The following is a 15,310-nucleotide window of genomic DNA, read 5'->3' on the forward strand; positions in this document are numbered from 1 at the left end:
ATAAAACCAAGAATATCAAGAGAGATAATACCCAAACCACATAGAGTTTTCAATTTTAGTGAAAAAATTTTTGAAAAAAACAACACGATTCGACCTATTTTAAAAAATGAAGAAACAGCATTTCAAAGTAGATTAAAAACTTATATTATTAAAAATAATATGGGTATTAAAGATTTACAAACATTTTTAAATTGTTTAGATAATCCAGTAATAGGACGACTTAAAAAAGAATTAAAAAAAACAAATATAAAAGTAAATATTTGGTTGTATGCTATATATAAGAGATGTACTAATGAAGAAAATATGAAATATGAGGAAAAAAATTTTAAAACACAAAATAAAATTTTAACGAAAAATTCTAACTCAATTGATTTTTATACAAATACAAAAATTAAAATTGTAAAAGAAGAAGTAAATTTTATAATGAAAAATTCACAATGGATACTTCATCAAATTTTAAGTTTGGGAATAAATATAAATAAATATGTTACTTTTAAGGGTTCTTCATATATTCCATTACCCAAAGACTTCAAGATAAACATGCTGTTATAAATGTTAAAAATACAGAAGATGATAAATGTTTTCTTTGGGCAATACTCTCTGCTTTACACCCTGTTGAAAAAGATGGACAAAGACTAACTAAATATAAAAAATGGGAACATGAATATGATGAAGTAATTACAAAATCTAAAATACAATTTCCAGTAAGTACCAAAGATGTTTCAAAATTTGTTAAATTAATTGACAATTTATCTGTTAATATTTACTGTTTAGAACAAAAAAGTGAAGATAAGCATATAATTGTACCATTAAAAAATAACTCCAAACGAAAAAACAAATCATATAGATTTGTTGTATTTAAGTGAGGATAAAGAGAATAAAGAGAATAAAGGTCATTATTGTTGGATTAAAGATTTATGGAAACTAGTAGGAAGACGAATGACAAAAGATGGTCATAAAAGATTTTTATGTAAAATGTGTTTAAGTAGTTTCGATGAAGAAAAAAAATTAAATGAACGTAAACATTATTGTTCTAAAAATAAAGCTGCTAAAATAGATTTACCAAAACCTTATAATAAAACTTTAGAATTTAAAAAATATAATAATTCATTAAGAGTCCCTTTTACAATTTTTGCTGACTTAGAAACTACTAGAGTTAGATTGATGTATACAGAAGACTCACTAATATTAGAAATAAAAACTGACGATTTCTACCAGGATATGAAAACTATGTTAGACCATTTTGACACGTCAGATTACCCACAAGAGAATATTTATGGTTTACCTTTAAGAAACAAAAAAGTCTTAGGTAAATTTAAAGATGAGTTAAATGGAGAAATTATGTCTGAATTTATAGGTTTAAGATCCAAATTATATTCACATAGAATCTTAGATACTGAAAAATAAATTAAAAAAGCTAAAGGAGTTAAAAAAAATTTGTGGAAAATAAAATATGTTTTAATGATTTTGAAATTTGTTTACTAACAAAAAAATCAAAATATGTTAAACAAAATTTATTTAGAACCAAGAAACATGATATTTTTACTGTAAAACAAAACAAAAAAGCTTGAAGTGTTTATGATGATAAAAGATTTATTTTAGAAAATGGTATTGACACATTAGCTTGGGGACATTATAAAACAAAAATAGACAGAAATTAATTTGTAAACCATTTCAATACATTAATTAGAAATCAAAACCAAAAAGATTAGAACAAGATTTTTTGTTTAGTCTTGATTATGTTAAGATTCCGATAATCCTTGGTTTAAAGGTAAAGATGTAGCTACCATATTAGGCTATAAAAACAAGATGAAAAAAATATCACTTGAAGATTTAGGATTATCTAACCCCCGCGATTCGCGGGGGTATAAAACGACTCTCTGTTATCGTGTGTATTTTGACTTGATTTCATATACTAGGAATGTGTCTTTATAACATAAGTATTTTGTGCAAAATATTTTAATTAATTAATTTCATAATTTTTGCGAAAAATATTTTAATTATTAATGACATAAGTTTTGAGAAAAAATATTTTGGGGGGATTTTGCAAAAAATATTTTAATTATTATTGCATTTAGATTTTTAGAAAAATATTTCAATTATTATTGCAATTAGATTTTCTGATCTTTTTGCACATTGTTTTCTTTGTGATCTTTTATTGATATATTATGAGCTGCGCCAGGATTGGTATATATATACTACTATAGTATATTAAATTTAAAAAATATTTGGTTCTTATACTTTTTGGCCTATCTTAAATATTTAAGGCTAAAATTACAAAAATCAGAAAATCCACCCTTCATTGAACTTTAACCCTCTTGAGGCACACCTTAGGGTTGAACAATTACTACGAAACTTTACAAAATACATTTTTTTGTAGTTTTGAACAATTTTTGATGGTAGCCCAATCAAAAATTGAAAAAAAATTGTCTTCATCTATAACATAGGGACCACCCTAAGGTACATACAAGAAGAAAAAAATGTTTAACTAAAAAGTTAGTAGATATATTTATATGCTAGTTGGCAGATATAAAGTTTATTTGATATTTTAAGAATATAATTTAGTATGATATGTGAATTGTAAATTTAAATTTAAGTTATTTCTTGTCACTAGGTATTATGGACATATTATGGTACCATCATGGTTGCATGACTAAATATTAATTTGGTGAATTAGGTCTAAAATAATTCTTGTGTTATTTGTTTTAATACGTTGAATGTATTGATTTTACAATGACGAGTGTTTTTTTTTTAATTTTTGTGTCTGTCATCACCTTTTAGGACAGTAAAAGTGCTTGGATTTTCTTCAACAGTAACTTTTCTGATAGGAAAGTGACTCTAGTTGGTACTTTGGGGGGTCAAAAGTAAAAATTTCCCAGTAGTTTTCAAAAGCGACGTGAAAAAAAAAAGAAAAATTAAGGAAAAACCGGAATTGTTTCAAAGGCAGATGAAAAAAATTAAAAATCCTTAGTCACAGTTTTTATTTATAAGCATTTAAAGTTCAAATTTTGACAAAATACGGAAAAATCACGAAAATTAGCAAATTAATTTGAGTTGAGAATTCATAAAAATTTTTATTTTTAAATCTAAGATTTGAAAATGTAATATAAGTGATCACTCATAAGTTAGTCTACCTTTATCAAAAATAAAATGTCTACAAGAAACTTAAATTAAATTTTTATGAGCGTCTGAAATTCACGATAACATTTTGAAAATATTTTCGACTCTTTTTGGGCTGTTTACGGACATTAACAGTTTTCAACTTTTTTAGTTTTTATTTTCTATAAATATCAATAAAATTTTATTTGTTGGGTAGAAAAGCGTGAAATTTTAATGCAAGGCTCCTGATATATCGTTACAATAGCAGTTGAAAAATATTAACAAAACATAAGCACAATTTTTTTTTTATAAGCATTTAAAGTTCGAATTTTGATTGTATAACTCTGTATTGAACCATGTATTTCTGTTTGTATCTAACCAAAATATAACAATTTTTTTGTAAACCGATCTAATAGGCAAAACCTTAAACTCTTTATAATTTTGATTCGTTGAGCCTCATTCGTTTCATAATTCTAAAAAACCGTGGATTTAGTGCACATTTTGGTGTCCTAAGTCTGGACATCTCATGTTCAACTTTTGATGAAGGTTTTGGTGGCTTTGCAGGAAAGTGGTCTATACGCAAACCTTGTGCCGAAGTTGCTCGACTACATCCAACGTACAGCATATTGCATTTCAAGTATTTTTTGGGTATATGGAATGCTACGGATTGATACGTGGCGCCTTGGCTTTTATGTACCGTCAATGCCAAAGCTCCATATAGGCGTTGGAATATAATTAATAAAAATTATTTACTTAGACAAGGTAAATTAACTCCTCATCTTATATGTCTGTTCACTGACAAGATACGTTCCAAAGTATTCAGTAGATCATTTAATTCAAATGTGTATAGTAAACATTCATGGTTGTGTGGTAGTCATTATCTACAAAAGTTATTTTGTTGGCCATGTTTGTTGTTCAGTCAAACAAAGTCTGTTTGGGTTACATAAGGTTACAATGACTTAAAAAATTTATCTAGAAGTATTCAAAGACATGTATCTTCTAAAGATCATGTCCATAATCATTACAGCTTTAAACATTTAGAAAATAATGCAGTCACTGTTGTAGATACACTTAAGGAACATGGTAAATTATTTAAGAAAAATTACAATGAAAATGTAAGACTAAATCAACTATTTATGGAGCATTTGATTGATTTAGTATTATATTTGTCCAAACAAGAATTACCTTTACGTGGGCATGATGAAAGTAGTAGTTCATTAAATAAAGGTATTTACAAAGAGTTATTTGAAATGTTTTTTAGTAGATTCTCATTAGAAATTCAAAATCATTACAAAACTATTCAAAATAAGTTTTCTGGTACATCAAAAATCATTCAAAATGATTTAATTTTTTGTATTTCTGAATATTTGTCAAACCATACTAAGCAAGAAGTTAGAGATAGTATATTTTATTCTATTCAAATTGATGATACAACTGATATTACCCAAAAAACATAGTGTTCTGTTATTTTAAGATATGTCACTAAAAAATCTGAATTAGTTGAGCGGTTTTTTGGATTTCATAATGTTAGTGAAGATCGGACTGCAGAAGGATTGTTTAATTTAATTAATACTATTCTACAAGATTTTAATATTGAACAAAAGTTAGTTGGTCAATGTTATGACATTGGACATTCTAAAAATTTAAAATCTTTGGACCTTTTCCGTTTATTCACTACCACTACTTTTTTGGTTTATCCGATAATTCGCTATCGTTAATCCACACATATATTATTTAGATTCTGGGGGTATGAAGTGCGCTATATGTTGTAGCATTGTTTCATATAATTTCACAGGACCCCAAGAACTCTCAATGGTATTAGTGTGAGCCAAAGTGTTAGTACGTATACCACGTCAGCGATTCCCTCGTTACCACTCGCTCGCTACGCTGCGCTCGGATAAAATAATTGAAAATATTCCTAGACTTGCCAGCAACACCGCCTCAAGTTGGTCACAGCCCACAGGGTAACCGGCGTATATCCACTCTTAATACGTATTATACGTGTATTATACGTATTTATACTTGTTATACGTATACCACTATTTAAATTGAATAGTCGTTATAAAATTAAGGTCGTTATTAAGAGTGGATAAACGGCAGTTATTACCCTGTGACAAACTTATGGGTACTTGAGGTGGTGTTGCATAGCAAGTCGATGGATATTTTCGATTTTTGTCCAAGCGCAGCAGCAAACGCGGGCATCACTGACGTAGTATACGTATAACGAAAAACCAAAAAAAGTAGTGGTAGTGAATAAACGGAAAAGGTCCAAATCTTTTGAATTTGTCTTCCTTGCACTTATATTTAGCGACATATTTTTAATTACTGATAATTTATTTTATTACATTACAGAATAAATCTTTTGATATTGAAAATTGTCTGAGAAAAATTAATATAACATGTGATCTTATACAAAAAAAGAGGAATGAAACAGAGTTTTCAAATTTTTTAGTAAATCTGTTACCCTTACAAAGTTTCCAACAACTAAAAGAAATAGTTCAAACACTGAAATAAATTTTAAAATTCTATTTTATGAAATAATAGATAGTATTCTTATGCAATTGCGTACAAGATTTAATGATACTGATTGATTGTTATTCTTACAATTGGCTGATATATCAAAATTCAAAGAATATTCTAACCAATTTCCCATCACTGATTTTAATAATCTATAAAGGACATATTCTGATATTTTCCATGATGAAAAAAAATTAAAAGTAGAATTAGAAGTTTTATACAATGATGACAAGTATAAAAATCCACAACATATTTATGACTTGGTTAAAATATTTGAAAAAAGTGGTATAAAGGATGTTATGCCTGAAGCATATAAACTATTTGTGTTAATTTTGACAATTCCTTCAACAAGTGTTTCTGTTGAAAGAAGCTTTTCTTGTTTAAAAAGAATTAAAACCTATTTAAGAAATAGTACCTTACAACAACGCTTGAGCTGCCTTTCTACAATATCTATTGAAAAATGATTAATTCAGCAACTTAAGCAAAATGAACCATTTTATGATGATATTATAAATATTTATGCTAGTCAAAAAGACAGAACTATTAATTTAATATATAAAACATAATAAAAACAATATTAACTGTTTATATTCATCATTACAATTTTTTTTTTATTTTTTATTAATCCTAATGTATTTGTTATTACCTATATATTATAAAGTATTTACTTCTTGATTATGACATAATATAGAATATTATATGTTATTTATATTTTATGTATCTAAGGTTATATTAAGTATATATTGTCTATAATTTGTTTTTATTTGTATGGTACTAGAAAGAATACAAATATCCTAGTCAGTTAAAAAATTGTATCGTTATTATTAAAAATGTATTTGTTAATAATAAAATTAATATTTCTACATTTTTGTTGATTGATGGTGTGTTGTGGTGGGGTGGTGTGGGGGTCGAAGCCCCCCACGGGTTAGCTTGAGTTACAACATGTTGCCTCCTCCAAAATTGAATGCCAGAACCGCCACTGATTATAAGGGTACATTTAGTGTGGTGTTGATGGCCTTAGTGGACGCCGATTATTGCTTCACTTTCGCTGACGTGGGATGTTAGGGGAGGATAAGCGACGGCGGAGTTCTTCGTAACACTACATTTAAAAAAATGGAAAATCATCAACTGGAACTTCCCTCTGATCACCCACTACCTGGAAAGGAATTGCCAACACCATACGTATTTTTAGCTGATGATGCTTTTGCTCTAAGTTGTCATATTTTGAAACCATATAAAGGTGTTTATGATAAAGGTAGTCCGGAACGATTTTTTAATTATCGTCTTTCTCGTGTGCGCAGAATTGTGGAAAACGTATTTGGAATAATGGCTTCTGTGTTTCGTATACTGAAAAAACCAATGTTGCTACAGCCAGAAAAAGTTTCGGTAATAGTATTGACTTGTGTATTACTTCACAATTTTTTACGAAAAATTAAAACGTCACCATCAAAATATGCTTCTCGAGAGTCATTCGATAATGAAGATGAGGGTAGACTAATACACGGATCATGGCGTCACGACAATAATATGACATCACTGTTACCTATCAGAAAAATACCAAGACGTTCAGCAATTGAGGCCCAAGATATGAGAAAGACTTTTACGGAGTATTTTATGACTAATGGAAAAGTTCCGTGGCAAGAAAATGAATGTTAATTTCTTTATTTAAATATTATAAATAGGGCTGGGATTTGTATGTAAATACATATTTTTAGTGAAACACGATAAATTAATTATTGCAAATGATTAATTCGTTTCACGTGATTTGCAATAAAATAAGACATATTTTATTTTACATATTTTTACATATTTCGTCATAAATACATATTTTTACATACTTTGTTGTAAATTTTTTTCACATTTTCTGACCACGATTTAGTTTTATTTATTTTTTTCCATTTTAAAATTTTTTCATAAGCCAATATATATTTTTAGTGAAACGGCGTTTTCTGTTTCAACCATGTGTTGTGGAGTTAATGGTTCAATACAACTGCTGTGTTGACTGTCATCATTCGTATTTATGCTCATTATTTAATTTGAATTATTATACAATTGCGTGAAATAAACTTACTAACGCATCGTTCGAAGCACTTATCTAGGAACAGTGCAAATTAAATATGTTTAAATGTTTATGCGTCATGCAAGGAGGTTATACTATATATTTAAGATGTAATCAAAAGTTTATGTTTTGTAAGAACCGTGGTAGGTATACATTTTAGTTTCTGGTTGTGCAGGGGATACGCGCCCGGCGGCCGGCACTTTTGGGGATTTCTTCTTTTCCGCCCGGCACTTTAGGGATTTCCACTTTACCGCCCGCTGGACGGAAAAAGGACGCTTTCGAACGCTTCAACCGTGGTCGAAAACCAAACTTTCGGTGCAGGCGTGACAAAGAATTATTATTATTGTCAAGGCGCATATCGCCAGTGTTTATATTAATATATTATACGTTACGACGCAAGTCACCAGCGCGATATCATAATAATTACGATTGAATTATGCAGCTGTGATTTTACTTGAGTGTTACATTACTATTTTATAGCATAGGTGCAGCTGGCCAGTAGAACACCGAAAATATTTGTGAGTATTTGTACATATAGTATTAAACTGCTCTGTCTAACATCAAAGCCCATGTTCTGATTAATATTATTATTTTATTATTGTATTGCTGTGCATATTATTATCTATTTGTCGTTTTATCATTAATACAGCAATACCACAAATGATAAACCGTGTTATTATTTTTTATTATTAATTTAAGCACACACGCACCACCTATACACACATACACACACCACCACACACTAGCATTCGATAATCTTGCTCGGCGAACCCGTCCACCTCTATAGAATGCTAGCTAATAACTACTTACACATATTATTATAACACAGATCGGTTGGTGTGTATAGTGCGCTGTATTTTGGTGATCGGGCATCACGGCCGATATCATCGATCGTACCCGGCCAGCCGGGCCATATCAATTTTTAGTAATTTTTAGCTATAAATGCTTTTTTTACATCTTTACGTAATTATGGTAATTGTATGTAGTTTTTAGAACAATGTGGGAGCATTTTTCTCAAATTTTAGTTTTTGAAGAAAATATTTTGTAGAATATTTAAAAAACTAATTTTATTATTATTGCTGTGGGGATTTTGTTGTGATAAAATGTATCGCATACGTTTGTGTGTCATACATCTTTTAAAAAACAAGTTGTTTTTCGCAAATACGCCGATCATACACGTTTTAATAATTTATATGATTCCTGAAATTTAAATTTGTACTATTGTCTATTAATTTTACAATTCATGTTTTAATTTACTCTGACATTCATTATCACGCCCATATCCCTGATAAAAACCGACATGAATAATGCAAAAAACAGCAAACAGCACCTAGGTCTGGTCGCTCTTATAGACATTGAAAAAGCCTACGACCCACTGTGCAATTAATCATCGCTTCGATGTTGTAGCGATGTTTTATTGAAATACGTAACATCGCTATGCGAGTCGCATTGGAGTTGCAACAATATTCCTACAACTGCTAATCGGCCGTCTTTGCTGACATGCCACATGCATGTAATATTGTATCCATATTTTCTCGCGACATTTTTACAATATTATAAATTAACATCTATGCGACGGCGACGTTTCAATAAAACGTTGGAGTAACAGGCCAACCGCGTAAGAATCGCAAAACAACATTACCTAGATGTTGCATACCAATTATTATGTAACAGGAAAACTATTTTCTTAAAAAAAAAATGCAAAAAAGAATACGATCTGAAATTCGAGTGCACAGCCACATTAAATCGTCCTACCTACGTACGCACTAGCTGACCTACCTACCTATCAGATGGAGTTCGATGATGAATAGAAGATTATTAAATATCAATATTAAGAGTTAATATCAACTGCCGATTATAGTAAATTAAAATATTTTGATGGATCCTGATTAAAGTTGTATCGTACTGAGATTGATTGCAAATTTGCAAATATTGTTTATTATTTTGTTATAATATTCACATGTATAACTAGGCCTAAGAATTTGTAACATTTGCATTTTGTTTCTCCAAAACATAGCTTATCAAAAACTAAATTCAATTCATAGACCACAGACATATTTTTTTTAACAAGAATTTTTGATGACTTGGAATATTTGGATGTAGGTGAGTGGTAGTACTATCACTTACAATTAAATAAATGAAGGACAGAACAATGGTACTTATCAAACTATGTATTATAATTACAATACAGTTTTCAAGAGTAAAGATTATTTATTTTTATATACATATTATTAACATACATGATACATAAATATAATATACTAGCTGATCCCGAGCACTTTGTTGCCCGTTAAATGTATCAACTCTATACCTATGACTCAAACTTTATTCAATTCGTTATTTAATATTCGGTGTATGGTGTTAAAATTTATCTTAACTTTTCCGTTGCTCGGAATAAAAATTCTGATTCACAGCAATGCATTATCAGGTAGGCAATCTACCCGCGGTAGATCGTGGACCCCGTGCTGTTTGTGCGTACACTGAAAAAACTCTGTGTAGGTTTACAACAGAATAAGTTTGTTAAACCTTAAATAGTTTATATTACTTTAAAACGTTAATACTAACTAAATTATGTGATACATTCAACCAACGTTTTGTTAAGAGTATTATTTGATTTATGTTAAATGGTTTCTTGTAGTGTGTACCAAGTTTTATGTTATACTAAATATGTTCCTTGTACTATAACCCAAATAATCTAACCATATATTTTGTTTCCCCAATCATAAAAATTGAAACGCAACTACAGTAAATTAGTAAACGGTACTGGATAATTGTAATAGTTAGATTGATACTATTACAAAAAGGGTTTTATATCTCTAACGTAACTGTTTAATTGAGTCTACAGAATTCTAGTAATTCCAGTAACAAAATGCAGTATTAAGTTTTGTAGATTGTAATGCCAACAGTTATTTGGTAATGAGTACAATATACATAATAAGTTATACACAAATAGAATACCGATAACAAAATATTAAGGGAAACCCATGCCTGCGATACTGTAGCGGCCGCCGGCCGACGCGCGACGGGCGGCGACGGATATATCGTACGTCCATCCTGCATTCCCGCCGACAGTGTTGAGAGGTTGTTTTGTTTCATTTCAATATTTATTGTTTTATGTTATAAATTATTTTTACTTTCGTCGTTACTCGACTTGGATATTTTTATTTGATCTAGTTACTATTAGCTATATCTGTTCATATATAATATATCAATATGGCAGACAACGATGTAGTAGACTTTTTAAACGCATGGGATCTTGCCAAATACATCGACACCTTCCGTGATAAGTACCTATACAATACTACCTACTTTACTAATAACTCTTAAATCATAATATAATTTTTACATTAAAAGTACCAACACAATAAAAAATTGTATTAAAAATATATCATTGGAATATTGCACTATTTTTTGTCTATATCTCGTCGCGTAGGTAAAACACGTGTACGGTGTACGCATACTTATACTCATAGGTAACTGTTTTGGTTTCTTCAGTCTCGAGCTAATGTCTAGGTATTTTACAAAAAAAATAATAAATCAAGATCAAGCCCTTGAGATGATGTCAGCGCACTATTTGTTTTCTCTCTCTGACCCACGTGCAACATAGACAAAACGCATTTGCGCAGAATTGTTTTTTCTATGTTTTTAAGTAATTTCAGAGTAAAATCGCCCATCACAAAAAAGATAGAGAATAATATTTTAGAGGGAATGACCTATCGGTTTTATTTTTTATTGTTATTTGACATTGTATTCGACTTTCAAAATAAACAAAAAAATTTTGTAAATTTAAATTTAAATTATGTTTAAATCGTTTTGAAATAATATTTAGAGAAATCGATAGGTCATTCCCTCAAAAATATTATTCTCTAACTTTTTTGTAATGAGTAATTTTACATTTTTACTCTAAGATTACTTAAAAACAGAAAAAACGATTCCGCGCAAATGCATTTTGTCTATGTTGCGCTTGGGCTAGAGAGAGAAAACAAATAGTGCGCTGAAATCCTCTTAATAATATTAGCATTAATTATTGTTGTAAATTGTGATTATAAGTATTTATTCAAAATCATTTAATATTGGTAGTCCGTTGAAGTCCAAGCTGCATGCCGTATGTGGCTTTGGGTTTGAATTAGTTATTATTTTTGTAGGTTAATCATGTATTTATTTATTCAATACACTATTCTGTTGAATAAAACGGCCATTGTTATTATTTACAATTATTTCGATACAAATATACAATATATTCGTTTTGTATTAGAAAATTGGAAAAAATATTTTCGGTTTTCAACCCTGAATTTACCGATAATTATAATTGATTTTTAAACCGATTTCATGCCCCGGTTTTTAAAAAAATACATATACTTTTAAATAAAATATTTGTGACTGACTATGCATTAGCCATTATTTACCTATTTTCTATGTATAATTTTAGACAGTACATTAGTAATTTTAAAAACTAAATAAATATTTCTAGCGGAAACACTGAAAGCAAAATGGAAAAATATGAGGGACTATTATCGCGCTGAATTGAAAAAACATCCTTCAGGAAAATCGGGAGCTGGAGCTGACGATGTTAGTAATTCTACGTGGCCGTTATTTAAATGTTTGTCATATTTACGAATTACAATGCAAACAAGAACTCGTTCCACAAACATCATATCGAATTTCAACTCGTCAGAAGAAGCAGACATTGAGTAAAATTCATCGCATGCATATGATGTGTACCAGACTCAAGATAATGATAATTTTACACAAGATAGTTTGAATATTATTGATGCCGATCTAGGTAATACAGAGTCCGATGTAAGTCCTGTAGGTGGATTAAAAAAAAAAACTACGATGTACCGCATAGACAGACGGCAGTAAATAATTTTAGACGGGAATTATTAAATATGGAAGCTAAAAAACTTAAACTTTTAGAAAATACACTTATCGCTTTGCTCAGAATCTAAAATAAATTAATAATCAATATAAAAATTAATACAATACAATTATATATATACAATAGTACAATACAGTTGAATAAATAAAATGTTATAATAATAATAATAATAATATATCTACAAAATAATACAATAATTCATTTAAATATAAAAAATTAATTAATAATCAATGTAATATACATATATATAAAATAATTTGTAAACAGGTATTTCATATTATATTTATAATATATAGCTATGTAATTAAAATAAAACTAAAAATTTTGTTCGGGAAGATAAGTTTTTCCTAGGCGAAATCGATAGGTTGTTTTTAGACTATGTGCACTGGCGGAATCGATGAAACCCCGGAAAAACAACATAAAAATGTCGGTTTTTGGTGTAACTCTAAAACAAATGAACATGAAATTTTCAACAGTCGAATATATTTGCATTTTCTATGCACGATAGAATTTTCGAAATATTTTGAACTGTATAGGAACATTTTCAATATTTCCAATTTTATTAGTCTTTTTTTCTATGATTGTCAATAAAACTTTATTTGTTGGGTAAAAAAGATTGAAAATTGAATACAAGGCTACTAATATATTGTTTCAAAAGTAGATAAAAAAAATTAAAAATCCAGTCAATATACATAAAAAATTTATACGTAAACTATAAATTATATATTAAAAAAAAAAATGTTAAAATATTAATTAGATCAAAAGTTATTTCATATGTCAGGTATTTCTGTTATGCCTAGTGTAACTAACATGAGTCATGTTGAATAATTGCATGATAAATGTATCTATTTAATATTAATTAAATATGTTATGTTTATATAACAGGGCTTATTAAATTGATTATAATATTATTAACTGTTGAGTATAAATAGTAATAGCATTGGTTTAGTATATTATAAAATCAATGGTAATAGTATAGTTATATTTGTATTTTGTACAATTTAATAGTTATATAGAATGTAGACTGATATCATGAGTGTTGTAACAATGACAAATAAACTAATTGATGATTTTGATAACAGTGAAAAACCCCAATTTATACATGTGTTAACTCTGTTACTAATTCTAAAAATGTATTGTTTTAACAATTTAAAAATTAAAATATATTGTAAGCAATTTTTTCAAATTTCAAATTTAACTTTTTGCGCCAAATGTATAGACTAATGAGAAAGCCGTATGGGTTTATTTGATGTGTGGAATAATAATTGATATTATGATGGAATGATAATTAATATTACTTATGCTAATATCACAGAACAATAATACTATTGAAAATTGAAACGACGCTCGATCAGCTGATCTAGTTATTGTTTATCCGTGATAGTATGATCTGAATTCTGAACCAAAGAAAATAACTGAAACTTAATGCATAGCGTGGTGGGGATGAATCCGATAGCCATGGGGAGGCGTATAGCTATAAGCTATAGGTATAATATGACATTTAATTAACCAGGTACAAAGTACAACAATTATCAATATGTTTAATGTTAGGTAGTTAGGTCTAATGGTATCGAATTTATCAGTTATAGCTTCTGGGCTTTACAAATGAAAATTTTTCAGCGGTACTGACTATACACCTCCTTCAACCACCAATACTTTGAAGAGCTGTATCTCGCAAACCAATCAACAAAAAATAAAAATGTTAACACGTAAATTCATAAAAAATATGGTTTTATTGATTCATGATCTTTTTATTATATGTCACCATTTGATAATCAAAAGTTGATAGTGGTTTCACCAATATATATAAGGGTGAAAAAAAAAATTCAAAATAGTTAACTATTTTCGAAATAATTAGTGTACCCACTTAAACGGATCACCCTGTATATAATATATATGGATTTTTATATGAAATCATTAAGTATATTGCGGTATTGCCATAAATAATAAATTATTATATATTTGTATAAGAAAAACGATTCTGAGCGAAAACGATCTGTCAACTTATAATATTACTAAGTATATTTGATGATATTATTGTGAATAAAGTAATTTATATATTTATAAAATACTTATGTGAAACCCTGTTTTAAATTTTCAATCCTTGGCTATAAAAGTAATATTTTATACATTTTTAATAACAAAATTATCATTAAAATTAAATTTGATACATTTTGTCAAAAATCGAACTTAAAATACTTATAAAAAAATATTTGTGCATGTGTATTTTGAATGTTTTTAACTGCTATTGTAACAGGATAAATCAGGATCCTTGAATTAATTGTTCACGCTTTTTTGCCCAACAAATAAAATTGTATTGATATTTATAGAAAGAAAAAAATAAAAAAAGTGCATCGAAATCCCGGTTTTAATTATTAACATATCGTAGGAGTACCTGCAAAATATTTAACATTTAACAATACCAATAAATGAACACGTCATGCGTTCAATCTCCAAACAGATTTTTCTATTTCTAAAAAGGGAAATGAGAAGGTAGATAACTTAAACTACACACATTTGATTGACAGTTAAAAATTAAAAATTAATTCATGTTATAAATAAAATCGTCGTAAATTTAATTAAATAGGTACCTATAATATGTCTATATAAATATGGAATTTTATAATTTTAATATTAATTAAAAATAATTTAAAGTATAGGTAATAAGTAATAACTAAAAAGATAAAATAAAGTATGTTTATAATAGAGTAGATATAACTATGGAGTATATTATATCATATATAATAATATATAAT

Source organism: Metopolophium dirhodum, chromosome 1, assembly GCF_019925205.1.
Source record: "Metopolophium dirhodum isolate CAU chromosome 1, ASM1992520v1, whole genome shotgun sequence".
NCBI classification, from domain to species: domain Eukaryota; kingdom Metazoa; phylum Arthropoda; class Insecta; order Hemiptera; family Aphididae; genus Metopolophium; species Metopolophium dirhodum.